At 53.0% G+C, this 14,023-nt stretch overlaps 1 non-coding gene across 1 annotated transcript; it reads left to right on the top strand.

Annotated features, from left to right (window-relative positions):
• Positions 1–4,071: 4,071 nt before the first annotated feature.
• LOC115867946 lies at positions 4,072–4,235 on the top strand. The gene has a single exon (XR_004045342.1). It is a non-coding gene; the product is annotated as a U1 spliceosomal RNA (small nuclear RNA).
• Positions 4,236–14,023: the final 9,788 nt, after the last annotated feature.

The following is a 14,023-nucleotide window of genomic DNA, read 5'->3' as shown; positions in this document are numbered from 1 at the left end:
GGCTTGCAGCCTGACCGCAAGGATGCTCTGGAAGAGAACTGAAGACGCCGGGCAGGTTCAGACAGACAAGCACCGCCGCTCGGCAGAGTCAACCTGGGCCACCGAGGCCTTTCTGTGAACAGACAGCACGTTTTATGAGGAAATACAAAGCTCGGCCCGAGATACGAGGATTGAAGACCCTTTGGCCAGAGGATCCCTCCGGAGGGAACGCGGTGTAGCCAGGATTTATTGCGTTCGGTATTTTTGTTCCCAATCTCATTTTTTTATGGGCATGAGTTCATGGGCTGCAGCTTAAACACAGATGGAAAACATTCGGGCTTTGTAATGAGAGATGGTTTATGGCGGGGCCGGCCCGGGCTCTGTTTGTGCGTTAGTGCACATTAACGTGTGCTGAGGTGGGGCTGGCGGGGCCTTTATTATGTGTGCACTTTGATCCCGCCAGTCGGCCTTCAGCTTTCCCAGAGGCTGGTCTCCCTGAAGCCAACGGGGGAGGAGGACAAGCTGGTCTTTAAATATACACTCGCAGCTCTGGCTGGGTCTGCCCACCTAGGTCTGCGGAGGGCCTGGACCGAGGGGCTCGGGCCTGGACCTCAAGGTCAGAGTGGAAGGCGGTCAGCATTGTGCTGTGACACAGATAGGACTGGATCGTGCGGTTTGCTCCGTCTTTGGGAGGGTGGAGGGGCTCTGACGCTGCCGCTTGCTTTGTGTCTGCTCCTGGCCCTCCACAGTACAGGACAGCTCATTTCGCATCACTCCGCACCCCCCTAAAATATCATCTAGCACACAGTGCTCACTGTCCAATGCACCACATTCTGCTTAAAAAACAAACAAAAAAATCTCAACCCATTGTCCATGAGTCCGGCTCATCGCAACCCTATAGAAGCCTATAGAACACAGTCCCCTGGAGGCTCCCGGAGCTATAGATCTTTCTCCCTCTGAGTTACTGATGGGTGGGTTCAAACTGCCAGCCTTTCTGCCTGTTAACAGCCTAGCGCTGAACCACTTGCCCACGGGGCTCCTCAATTCTGCTTAAGCAGCTTCCTGTAGATTAAAGAGAGGGTGAGGAGGGCAGAGGATGGAGATGGAGGGGAGGGGAAATGAGAGAGCAGGAGGAAGTAAGGAGAAAAGAACAGAGGAGAGCGATGGAAAAGAAGAAAGAGGCAGACAGGGTGTGAGGAAGGGGTTATACAGGCCAGAGCAGGGGTCGAGCCCCAGACTGTAGTCCAGGCACACCCATAGACTCCACCAATGGGCGGGGGCCAGCCTTCCTGCTGATGGGCAGAGGGCCTCACGGAGCTTGGGCAAGGAGCCTTGAAGCCACTGCCACTGGTCCCTCCGTCTTCTCCTGCGAGGGCTCATTTCCAGGCGGCTCAGACGCCCTGGGAGTGTACATGTAGAGAACGCTGAGGGCGGGGGCCGGGCAGCGGGGAAGGAACACAGCTACACGCAGCTGGAGCATCTGCCAGAAACGAACCAAGGGAGAGGCCATCCGGAGGAGTGGGGCTGCGAGGTGGGGTCTACGAGAAGTCGCCCAGGGGTCTCCGTCCACGGAGGGTAGGTGGGCAGAGCCCCGTGGTGGGAGGAGGTCCCTGCTGGCAGCAGAAATGGCAATGAAGCAACGTCAAAGGCCAAGGCTGCTGGCCTCAAGTGAATGCCGACTGAGCAACTGAGCTCTGTCCGTCAGGGTCTCCTTGGCTGCGGAAGCTGGACGTTTCCCAACGAGACACTGACCTGTGCATTCCCAAGCGTTACTTTGTAGTCCAGAGATGGACTTGGATGTTAACTCCGGGGAAGGTTAGCTGTGTCTGTTTCCCTTCCCCACGTGGGGCTCGGCACAAGCAACTCCCTTCAGAGCCTCACTGCATCTTTGTGGAGGCAGAGAGCCAGGGCTTGCTTCCACAGCAGCTTCCGTAGGTGCAGACGGCCACGCTTTCCACTCACAGTCAAGGGCAAACTGTGTGTCACCCAGGGATATTTTTTTTCTTCTTTTCATACAGACATTTCTACCCTGCACAATTGCAGTGGGAAGTTGCTGAGGGGGACACCCTGGGGGAATCCTTGAGAGTTTAGATCACTCACTGCCCTGGAGGAGATGCCAACTCACAGGCACCCTACAGGACCGGGTCATAGAGCTGCCCCTATGTGGGTTTCTGAGACTGTGACTCTTTATGGGAGTAGAAAGTCCCATCTTTCTTCCTGTGACTCTCTATGGGAGCAGAAAGCTTCGTCTTTCTCCCGAGAAGCAACTGGTGGTTTCGAACTGCTGACCTGGGTTAGCAGCCCAACAAGAAACCCACAACGCCCCCAGGCTCCTCCTGTGTTCAGATGGGCTTGAGGAAACATCCAGTTGCAGTCCAAAAGCTTTCTACACCCACTGGGCTCCAGGCCTGTCCATTGTTTCTGCCCTGCTGGTGATAAGCCTCAAATCCGTGGGCTTGAGGAGGGGTTGGAGGCCTTGACGCAGGAGTGGGTGAGGAATCTGCTTCAGGCAGCAGGCAGCCTTCCGGGAGAGAGTGGCCTCCACCTGGGCTGCTTGAGAAACCTGGCCCAGGTGCCCAACACAATAGATTACGAAGCTGAATTTCACAAAAGGTTAAAACCAGGTGTGGAGGGCATGTTGTTGTCTGCCTGCCTCCCTTCCTCAAGAGAAGCATCCTCCCTCCTCCTCCCTCTACCCCATCCCCCGCTGTAGGAGTCCTGAGCCTGGGGACTGGGGATCACAAGGCTCCTGACCTCACCCTGGACACAAATGGGATCTCTGCCCCTGGGGTTCCAGTTGGGTGAGCCAGTGGGTTGTCCCCTTTCGCTTCAGCCTATTGAAATTGATATTCTGTCACATGCAGCTGAAAATGTCCCAACTAACGTGCCTGCCTGATTGCTGAGTATGAACTAGGCTTCAAACCCAAGCCCTAAGTCAGAGCACCTGCCAAGGGCAGCATCCCCGTGACCTCTGAGGGAGAGGCGGGAGAGGTGGGAGAGGCGGGAGAGGCTAGCCTGTGCGTGGCTGGGAGCAACACCTCCCTCCCTTTCCTCTGTGGGGCTCTGGGTCCCACACCCCGAGAGACACACTTGGACATACACTCATGGTTTAAAGGGTAGGGGATCCTCAGCCACCTGGGACCCAGCTTTCAGTGTGACACAGTTTGAGCCGTCACCCTGATCATCCACTCTCATGACTAACACCATTCAGACCCCAGGACGCTGCTTTTTCACAGTGGCGTGTCCTTCACTCAAAGGGAGACTTTTCTAAGTGGATTATGCTGCTGCTGACATCAGAGATGGGCCCCTGATCGCTCTGGGGTATAGGAAGGGCTGAGTGGGGGAAGCACTTGGCACACACATAGACTCACAGAGACCCAGTAGGGCAGGGTGGAAGGACCCCAGAGATTCCCAAGATTGGAACGCTTTACGGGATTAGATATTCTCCCGTGGAGCAGTCAGTAGTTTCAAACTGCTGAACTTGCGGTTTGCAGGCCTGTGTGTACACCACTGCGCCACCAGGGCTCTGTGGGAGCACTTAGGTAAGAGCAAAGAAGGATGAGAGTGTCAGATTCTTCTCGGCCAGAGGCAGGGTCATGGTTGGCCATCCGATCAATTCTGACTCAGACAGCAATCCTATGAGACAGACCAGAACTGCCCCACAGGGTTTCTTAAACTGTTATCTTTATGGCAGCAAATTGGCAGGGCTTCCGGCAGAGCCGCTGGGGGACTTGAACTCCCAACCTCTAGGTTAGCAGTTGAGTACTTAATCATTGTTCCACCAGGGTCCCTAAGAATGCAGTAGAAGTAGGATTGCCCAGTGGTAGCAGGCAAGCATATTCTTGCTTCTCTTTGTGGTTTGAGATGCTCACGAATCAGCACAACACTTACTACTGCTATACATGGCAGCCGAGGAACATTTTTTAATATAAATAATTCACCGTCCTCAATTTGCATGTATGCAGTCAGCATGGTGCAGATTCTATATTGTAGCAACTAGAGACTGGGATTGTGAATCATCTTGTACGTATAAAATTTTCATGAAATTTTCAAAACGTCGATGAAAAATCTAGCTTTTAAAAATACTTGGTTTAACTTACCTGGCAGGGGAGACACCATGATCAGGAAGGTGGGTTTCCCAGGGCGAGGCTCACCCATCGCACTGCGGGTGTGCTGACCCCTGCGATTTCCCCAAATGCGGGAAACTCGACTGCATAATTTGTGGTAGTGGGGGACTGCGTTCGAGCTCTCCCCTGTAAAATAAATGAATAAATAAATAAAAATACTTGGTTTAAAAGTTTGCTACCCAACAGCAATCTAACTGAAAGGAAGTACTATGAGGCCGAAGTAGAGCAAGCATGATAGTGGGGCGGAGGGAAGGTAAAAGGAAACAGGAATGATCTAGGAAGCAAATCTATGGATAGAGGCATGAGCATAGGCATGTCCGTATGTAATTACATTAATCCATAAAAATAGAAGTATTGGTCTATGTACATATATTTATATGGCAATGCACTGAGGTAGTAGATGGACTTTGGGCCTCTGCTCATACCCTCCCTCAATACAAGGGCAATTTGTTCTAACAAATTGGCAGTCGGAGATGCTCACCCTCCTACACAATCGCTGAAGACAAAATGGGTGCATAAGCAAATGTGCTGAAGAAGGCAGATGGTGCCCAGCTATTAAAAGATATAGCGCCTGGGGTCTTAAAGGCTTGACGTAAAAGGAGCGGCCATCCAGCAGAACAGCAAGCCCACATGGAAGAAGCACACCAGCCTGTGCAAGCATGAGGTGTTATCGGGACCAGGTAACAGGCATCAGAAGACCCTTACCAATCAAACAAACAAAATCATATGGTTAAGAACGAGAGGGATAGAGACCCAAAGCCCATCTGCAGACAACGGAACATCCCCCACAGAGGGGTCACAGGGAAGGGATGAATCTACCAGGGTACAGTACAGCACCGATGAAACACAATATTCCTCTAGTTCCTTGAGGCTTCCTTACCCCCCCCACCACCGTGACCCCAGTGATGCCTCTCACTTCAGACTAGACTGGAGCATGTACACGGCCGTAGATAAGAGATACGAGCTTGGGACACACTCAACCCAGGAGCAGGAATGGGGGGAGAGAGATGGGAAGGGTGACGGTGGGGAGGAGGGGAAGAAAGGGAAATTGACTGACACATAACCACATACATCCCTCCAGGGGAAAGAACAACTGAAACCATGGGGGAAGGGAAACAGTGGTCGGTGTGAGACATGGAAATAATAATTCATAATCTATCAAGGGGTCACGAGGGTGGGGGGGAGGTTGGGGGGGGGAGAGGAGCTGATACCAAGGGTTCAATAGAAAGTCGCTGTCTAGAAAAGAATTATAGCAACAAATGTACAAATATGTCTGACTCAATTGATGTATGGATCGTAATAAGCATTGTAAGAACTTTCAATAAAATGATTTTTTTTAAGTTTGCTACCCATTAGATAGAATTCATTGGCTTTCTGAGTTATATTTGCCTTTCAATTTCATAGTGACTGTACAACAGAAAGAAACACTGCCTCGTCTCCTTAATATATAGTTTTGAGTCTGTTAAAGAAAAATAACTTCTGAAAAATGAAAATAATTTACATTGTTATCGTGTTAGGCTGGGTCGATGAGAGAAACATATCCAGTGACACTCATATATGTGTAAGAAAGAGCTTTGTGATAACAGTTGTGTGAGCCCCTAATAAAATGTTAAAAAAGAAAAAAAATTGCTCAATAATCAAAAAAAAAAAAGAAAGAGCTTTGTATCAAGAAGTAATTATGTATCGAGAAAACATCCCAGTCCAGCCCAACTCAAGTCCGTAAGTCCGATACTAGTCCATAAGTCCCTCTTCAGACTCACACAGCCACATACAATGGTGCAAGATCACAGGTGCAAAGTCGTGTGGATCCAATGGCAGTGGACGCATCTGCAGGGCTCTGACAGCAACCAGGGTCAGCCAGCTGGAAGGTGAAGGCAGAGAGAGAGGGGGAGGTTCCCAGGCCCCTCCTTATGAGAAGGCCACGCCCACAAGGAGTCACCATCAGGCTGTGACCTGACTGATCGACTGGATTCCACCCATACACTTTAATATATCTTCAAGTTGACGTGAAATTCCGTAACTGCCATAGTGATCTTCCACAATTTACTTTCATCCATGAATTCTACGAAAATAAATGCAAATCTTACACTGCTTTCGTTTTCTAACCTCAAAACTTGCCGTAGTGAATGACAGCGCAGTGGTGCGGGCTGACTGGGCTCAGTCATGTGGGTGGGGGGGGCTCTTCTGTGTGGTTGCACTCACGCGCCAGAAGGGACTGGCATCAACGGCAGGCTCCCCTAGACTGGACAGCCACGATGGAAGCATCTTCAATGGCACATCTGCTCCCTCCGCTGGCATGGTTGGAGCAAATGAAGTCTGGTTCAATATACTGGTTTCTCTATATGGCCTTCCCACGTGACCAGCTGGACTGCTCAGAGGACGGCAGTCTCGGAGACATCAGATGTCTGACCCAATGGCTGTTCTTAACTCCAAGTGAACATCTTTAAAAAGACAGATGGAAGGAAAAGGCTTCTTGCAACTTAGCCTCAAAAGCCATGCAGCTCATTGGTTGGGTGTTGGTGGGTGCCATGCCGTCAGCTCCGGCCCATAGTGACCTTGTGTACAAGAGAATGAAACACCGCCCGGTCCTGTGCCATCCTCACCACCGCTCTTAGGTTTGAGCCCATTGTTGCAGCCACGGCGTCGGTCCATCTCCTGAGAGCCTTCCTTTTCCCCTGCCTCTGGTCACTTTACTAAGCATGATGTCCCATCTGCAGGGACTGGTCTCTCCAGATACCATGTCCAAAGCTTGTGAGATGAAGTCTCCCCTTCCTGGCCTCTGAGGCGCATGCTGGCTGTACTGCTCCCAGGACAGATCTGTTTGTTCTCTTGGCAGATCATGGCCACCAATGAGATTGAGTCCCGGAGATTCTGGGGGGGGTGAACAACACAAGGTCATGAGCACCCGGATATGGAGTTCATGGCTATGGAGCCGATTCCAACTCAGGGTGACCCTGTAGGATAGCGCTTAACTGCCCCATGGGGTTTCCAAAGCTTTGATCTTTAGACAAGCAGACTACCCACCACCTCTTTCTCCCTCTCTCTGGTGTCTGGTGGGTTTGAACCAACGACCCTTTAGTCAGCAGCCCAGCACATCAGGCATCCAGCTGTGCATTGGGGTCTCTTTGAAGGCTAGCATCACAGTCTGCCCTGCAGCACCCAATATGTCACATTCTTCCCACCTGCCAAAAAGGGTCACTCTTCTAAGGTCCCCCAAAGTCTCATCCCATTAAGTCATGAGGCTTAGACTCCACTATTCAGGATCTTGACATCTAACTCAAGGCCTGGAACAGATGAAGCTCCCTGCGGTTGGTTTCTCCTAATCTGACCATCTGTGAACTAAGGACACAACTTATCTTCTTTGCACACACCCCACAAACAGCAAACACCCAGTCAGGGGGCATCTGTAACAGACATCTCCGGTCAATTCCTAACACGGGGATCATCCTAACACGGAAATCATCGTTAAACCTTTCACCTTAAAACAAAAACATCCCCTGAAGTTAGAGCCAAAGAGCTCAGCTCAGGAGCAAAGAATGTCTGCCCTGAACACTGTGCTCTCTCTGTGAGTTAAGCAGGGCAACAACAACAACCCAAAAGAGGAGCGAGGGGGCTTAGGGGGTAGGGAATTTATGTTCCTGACTGAGGAAGACGCACCACAATGGGGGGAGAACGGCCCCAGCCTCCAAGGATGCAGTCAACCACACGCGTGTGTCACAGGGAGGACTTGCAGAATTGACATTCTCAATAACAAACAAGCAAATGTTTCTTAAAAGAGGAGGAAACTGTGAGGAGCGCTTCTGAAGTCAAGCCAGACCCCATGTCACCAGGCGCTTCACCCACCGTGGTCGGCTTCCGCTTGGACTCGCCCACCAGCCTCCCGTCTCCCTGCTGGCCGGCTTCCTTCCTATTGCTGAAGAATGCACAGCGTTTTGCAGCTGAGCGATTCCTCAGCCTTCTCCTTCCCACAAGAAAGGAGATCAATTGGGAATGATCTCTACCCCTTTCAACTGACGCTGATATAATTCTTTCAGAAGCTTTACGGCTTTCTTATGTATCAAATGATCATCTGCGTCACCAGGCGAAAGCCACAATACCCATTTATTTCCAAGACAGAACCTTGTCTTAGGTCACCCGTGAGCTGATGGGGGAACTCTTAGAAACCCTGCTGTCTAGCAGAGAGGAGGTAAAAGCCACACCCTTGGGATACGCAGAAGCCCCCGTCTCTCCTGCATGCCCTTGTATTGTCAGAGACCCGAACGGGGGGCTTTATAGCCGCACATTTCTGTCGTCTTCCGTTTTCTGCAGGTGTTCAATTTTATAGAACCTTAAGCTTTGCACAGATTTTTCTGTTTTATCATTTTGAAGGTAAACTTGTCAAGGTTGAAGGATAGAAGGTATATAACTAACCGTTTGTTAGTCTGGTTTGTAACGTTAGAAATATTTAGACATGTGGCCAGTGGACCTCCATGCATACTCTTCCCCATGAATGAAGATCACCCAGCCAAGAAAACCTGGAACTCTGGTGGCACAGCAGACTAAGCAATGGGCTGCTAACCACGAAACCGGTGGTTCAAATCCTCGGGAGGGAAAATGCGCCAATAAAGATTTAAGCAGTTATACTCTGCCTATAGGGTCGCTATGTACCTGGATCTACTGGATGCAAGTGGGAGGTGCTGGTGGCAGGAGCGGGGCAGGGACCACCGGGGCTGCAGCAGAGCTGAAGAGACCGAAAATGCCAGGGCAGAGCACTAGGAGGGCGCTGAGGAAAGGAGGCCCCTGTCTGGCTGCAGAGCCAGCCTGTTACAGCTCCACTGGCCAGATCTAACTGGCCTGGTCTAGCCTGAGACAAGGGGAGAATCAAGCAGCGTTGACATCACCCCCAGGACCAACCGAAAGCCTGACGTACATTGGGGCCACTATCAGCTCTCCCCAAGCCCCCTCCCCCCCCCTCCCAGTTCTGGGCTCAGGGCCTGGTCACACGAGGAGGGGTTCTCAGTCAGCATCTGCTACTGTTGAGTATCTGAGATCGGGGGTTTCCACATTTGTCCCTACTTTCTTTTATATATATATATATTGGAATATGTGTCCTTTTTCCCTAGTTTCCTGCTGAGAGCTATTTCTGAAAGGTCCTGACTTTCTCTTCGCACAATTAAGGTGGAAAGGCTCTGTCCATAGATCAGTCAAAGGGATGGTGTGCAGGGAGAGGATGGGGGACAGGAGGCCGACTGAGGAAGCGGAAGCCACTGGCCCTGAGTAGAAACCAGCAAGGCCGGGTGTGTGGACGGCTGGGACCACAGGGCCCCCATCAGTCTCCACACACAGGCCTGGGGCGGTGGGCGGCTCTCGCTTGCAGGGCGCTGGAGCCACCACAGTTAATTGGGCTCACCTCCTCACTCTAGGCCTTTCTAACCTGGGGGGCCGCAGGCAAGTCGCCCAATCCCCCCGTCCACTTCCCAACTCACAAACCGGAGAGGCTGGTGGTGGCGATGTTGGTAGCACCTGCCTGTTTGAGGGGAGTGCCACCGCAGGCCCCTGGAAGCGGCTGTGGGAGGAGCCCGGGAGGAAGCTGGTGTGCATGGTGTGCACGCTGCTTGCGGGTTATTTCTGAGTGACGTCAGCACAGCAAGGCGGATGTAGAGCTCTGTCTTCCTGGGGCCCGAGCACACCTGGGGCCCCGGCCAAAGCCCGCTGGCCTCGCAGAGCTCTTTCTAAAAGCTCTCCGCAGGTGTGGGCTAAAGTCTGAGCCAGTCGCACTTGGCGAGTTTTCATTGGCCAATTTGGGGGAGTGACCCACCAGGCTTTTCTTCCTGGTCCCTAAGCTCCACTGCAACCCGTCCAGCCTCTTGGCAACACTCAGGCCTCCACGGATAGACAGGGGGTGGCTGCACTTGAGAGGCACTGCCCAGGATTTGAACCCAGGTCTCCCGCACGGGAGGTGAGAGCGCTACCACTGAGCCACTCCTGTGCCCGTGGGGCAAATATGGCCGAATGAAGCTGTCGGATGGGCTTCAATGGGTTCACGCCCGTGTTGGGTGGGAGAAGGGCGCCTGCTATGCCGCGCATTCCCGGTCGATGTTAGTCCCATGCTCATCCGCACCGACAAGTGCCGCCAGACGGCGCTCCATGTGAGACATGCGTGGAGGTGGGGTGCGGTGGGGGACAGATACTAGGTCTTTGCGCAGGAGCACTTCCGATGTGAAGGTTACGTTCTTCGCTGGCTCCTGTGCAAGATCGCAGCCTACAACCCTCACGGGAGCAATCTACCCAGTCAGTGGGGTTGTTGTGGGTCGGAATGGCGGCCCACAACGTTGAGGTCTTCAAGTACAAGGATGCACCCATCGGGTTGGCTGCGTCTCTGCGTGTCTCTGTTGGCCTAGGGCCCTAGATCTCGTGGGGTGCAAAGCTGATCAGGAGAGCTTGTGTTTATCACATGCTGACTGTGTGCTGGGCACCCCTCGAAGCGGGTTAAGGGCATTCGCGTGGAAATCAACCCACACTCGAGCACTGATAGGAGGGGCCTCTGGACATCATCCCTGTCCAGTGAGATCCTTTCCCTGTGTGACTGTGGGACATGTGAGGAGTCCCCCACTGGACTGCCCGTCCCCTAGCACCAAAGGGAGGCAGTGAAGTATGCCCCCCCACTCAGCCCTTCCCTACGGTTGCCTCCGCACTTGGCCTGCTTCTGCTCTCTTTGGTTCCTGCCCCAGCCTTTGCAACTTGTCAAGCCTAAAAGGGTGACCCGTGTAAAAGTATGAATGTGCCTTTCTTGTTGGCCTCCGTGAGTACATGCCCTTCATCTCTGTTGGCCTGAGGCCTCTGTGTTGCCTCAGAAGAGACTGAGATTAAGGTTTGATGCAGACAGACAATAGTGGGGGGAGGGGGAGCAATGAGGTCATACTTGATATCTAACATGCAAACTTGGATTACACAGTGGGTCAAAAGTCCTCTTATCCACGCAGTTCTGCTGACAGCATATTTCTCCGGATTCCTCTCTCCCGCCCTTTGACCATGCAGTGTCCTGTCCTGGGTGCCCAGGCAGAGCAGCAGGAGTTTCAGACCCTTTCTTCCTGCACAAAGGATTCTGGGAAGGGGACCTGGGGGTTGCCAAGGAGGGAGCCAGGCAGTCAACTCTGGCCCACTCTCCTCGCCCTCGACTCTGCCTCCAGAGCAGAGGCCACAGCAGACACGGGGAGGGAACCCCAGAGAAAGGGACTCCTCTGGTCTACTCCGACCCTTGGAACTCTGGGAAGAAACCCATCACAGGTCACCCGTCGTTGCGTCTGGCGGCAGGAGCCTGCCCATGCACCCCTCTCAGGTGCCTCAGCCGCGGGGCAGACTCAAGGAGAGGGGGGCGGCCCTCTGGGTCTGCAGCCAGGAAGCCCCCGGGAGCAGTGGGACTGGACAGTCAGCAGTTGCGACCAGACCAAAAGGACTGGACTGTGACACGTCCACGGCAGCTCGTGTGCACTTCATGCGGGCGAGACGTGGACCCCCTCACTGCCGTGTGCCACCACTACCCCACCACCACCCCGGGATACCAGCACGTCACATATCCTGCCCTCCAGACACTCCCTCAGCAGTGGAAGGAAGCTGGGGGCAGCCCTCGGACAGCTGAGCTTTCCAACCCAAGAGAAACTAAATGTCATCACCCCAACTGGTCAGGTTAGACATCCTGGCCCCTCCAGGTCTAAATGGAGGAGAACATCTCAATACTCAGTACCCATCAGCAAGGCCAAATGGTAGACAAAAGAAGGATGCTATCTTGTTTCTGCACAGATGAGTCAACCTTGCTGCACCTGTGAAAAAACCGAGGCCCTGCCACCGCCCCCAGGTGCCCTTTCCGGGCTCTGGCGGAGAACGCATCCTGACTTCTTGGTGCTGCGTGGCCTCCCTCCTCGAGTGCTGTGGGACATGGTTGTGGTAGCCCCCCTGCTCACCTCACACACCCGACCTCCTCACGCCTGGTGGATCTGTGCCCTTGGGGGAGTAGGATGAGGTCTGAAGTCTCTGTTTTCCAGGCCCTTCCCATCCCCAGTGAGCACTGAACTGTTAACCTGAAGGTCAGTGGTTCAAACCCATCAGATACCCAGGGGGAGGAAGAGGAGGCTGCCTGCCCCGGTGAAGATTTACAGGCTTAGACACCCTAGGGAACCACTTGACTATGCCCCACAGGGTGGCTCTGAGTTGGGATAGGAACTGGGTTGTTAGTCTAACAGGGAGTGGGGGGTGAGGGGTGGCAGAGAAGTCTCCCGGTTCCAGGCCTTCATTGTAGGACAGAAAAAGAAAAATCAAAAGCTCTTTCTCTGCTCTGCCTCCCAGGTCTACGTGATGGCTCGGTGGCCCCCAGCAGCCCACTAATCCCAGGGCACAGTCCTTGCCCCTCCACCTCCCCATACCTCCCTTACTGGGGACACCGGAGGCCCCAACATCCCGCCACGTACTGTCCTCTCCCCTCCCACCCTGACTCCCTGGCATTCTGACCCAGAGGGACCCTAGTCCTGGAAAGACAAACCTCTACAGAGGCGCCATGTGTCTGATTACCCAGGAAGCAAGGTAAGCAAGGGCTTGCTTGTGCTTACTCACTTGTAGTGAACCGTTTGATTTGTTTTCTTTTTTAAGCGAAGCTGTTCAGTGCAGATGCGTGTGCAAGCACAAGTAAACCTGTGCTTACCTCGTTTCCTGGGTGCTCTGCCCTGGACCTGGCCCTGCGCTGGCTCCCGCCCTAAGGGGAGCTTTCTCTAAGGTGGGGCTGTAGCACCACCTGGTGTTTGAGAGTCACCTGCACGGCCAAGCCCTAGAAAGCCCAAAGGAATCTTCCTGGCCCTATTCAGTCTCCCCTGGATCACAGGCCAGCCTCCCCTGAAGGACTGAGGGACATGTGATTCCCACGTCCAGGCCCCTCTCTCACTCCCACAGCAAAACGCCTAGAAAGGGCTGGGACTTCTGTGTCAAGTGAGCTTTGAATTCCTTCAGCCCCCTCTGTTTGGCAGGCGAACCAGGTGAGCTGGTCCTTACTGCCCCTCCTGGTCTCGCTCTAGGACCCTTTCATAAACACAAGCTGGCCTCTGAGTTAGACCACTGGAATAAAGCACACACAGAAGTTATGCTCGCCCTCCCCTGCAGCCCACTCGGTGTGCAAGAGGCTGAAGCTTTCTGAGAATTATTAAAACGTGGCCCAACACATCAGTCCTCTGGTTCTTGAACGCTTCCTCCCCCACCCCACCACGACCATGACCAAGTTCTACCTTACAAATCCGGCTAGACCGGAGCACACACATTGGTACAGATAAACCCCTTGGGAACAGTAGTGGGAGTAGTGATATCAGGTGGGTAGGGGGAAAAGTAAGGAAGGAAAAGGGAGAGAAAGGGGAACACATCACAAGGTTGGATACATCCCCCAGCCCCTAAGGGAACGAATAGCAGACATGTGGGTGAAAGGAGGCAACGGACAATATAAGATATGAAATCATAATAACAATATATAATTGATCAAGGATTCACCAGGGTGGGAAAGTGGGGGAGGGAGGGAGAAAAGAGGAGTGTATACCAAAGGCTCGAGTAGAAAGAAAATATTTTGGAAATGATGATGGCAACATATGTTCAAATATGCTTGATATAATTGAATGTTATAAGAGCTGTAAAGCCCCCAATAAAAATGATTTTTCAAAAACATGGCCCAGGGACAAGAAGGGAGCAGAGGCTGCTGGGAAGATGGCACCAAAGCCCTTGCCCGACACAGGATTGCCACAACTCTGCCCTCAGTGCACACACAAGGCCAGGGAAGCTCCGCAGAGGGTGGCACAGCAAGACGAGGTCTGCCTGTAGAAGCAACAGACTACGCAGACAGGCCGGTTGTCGCCGTGGGCTCTGCATCGTCACAAGCTCCCCCCAGGCCGGGGATTCCTGCTGACACT

Source organism: Echinops telfairi, unplaced genomic scaffold, assembly GCF_000313985.2.
Source record: "Echinops telfairi isolate 266 unplaced genomic scaffold, ASM31398v2 ScPeMD7_7475;HRSCAF=8513, whole genome shotgun sequence".
Classification (NCBI taxonomy): Eukaryota; Metazoa; Chordata; class Mammalia; order Afrosoricida; family Tenrecidae; genus Echinops; species Echinops telfairi.
The sequence above is the reverse complement of the archived record's forward strand: the minus strand, read 5'-3'. Positions and strand labels throughout refer to the sequence as shown.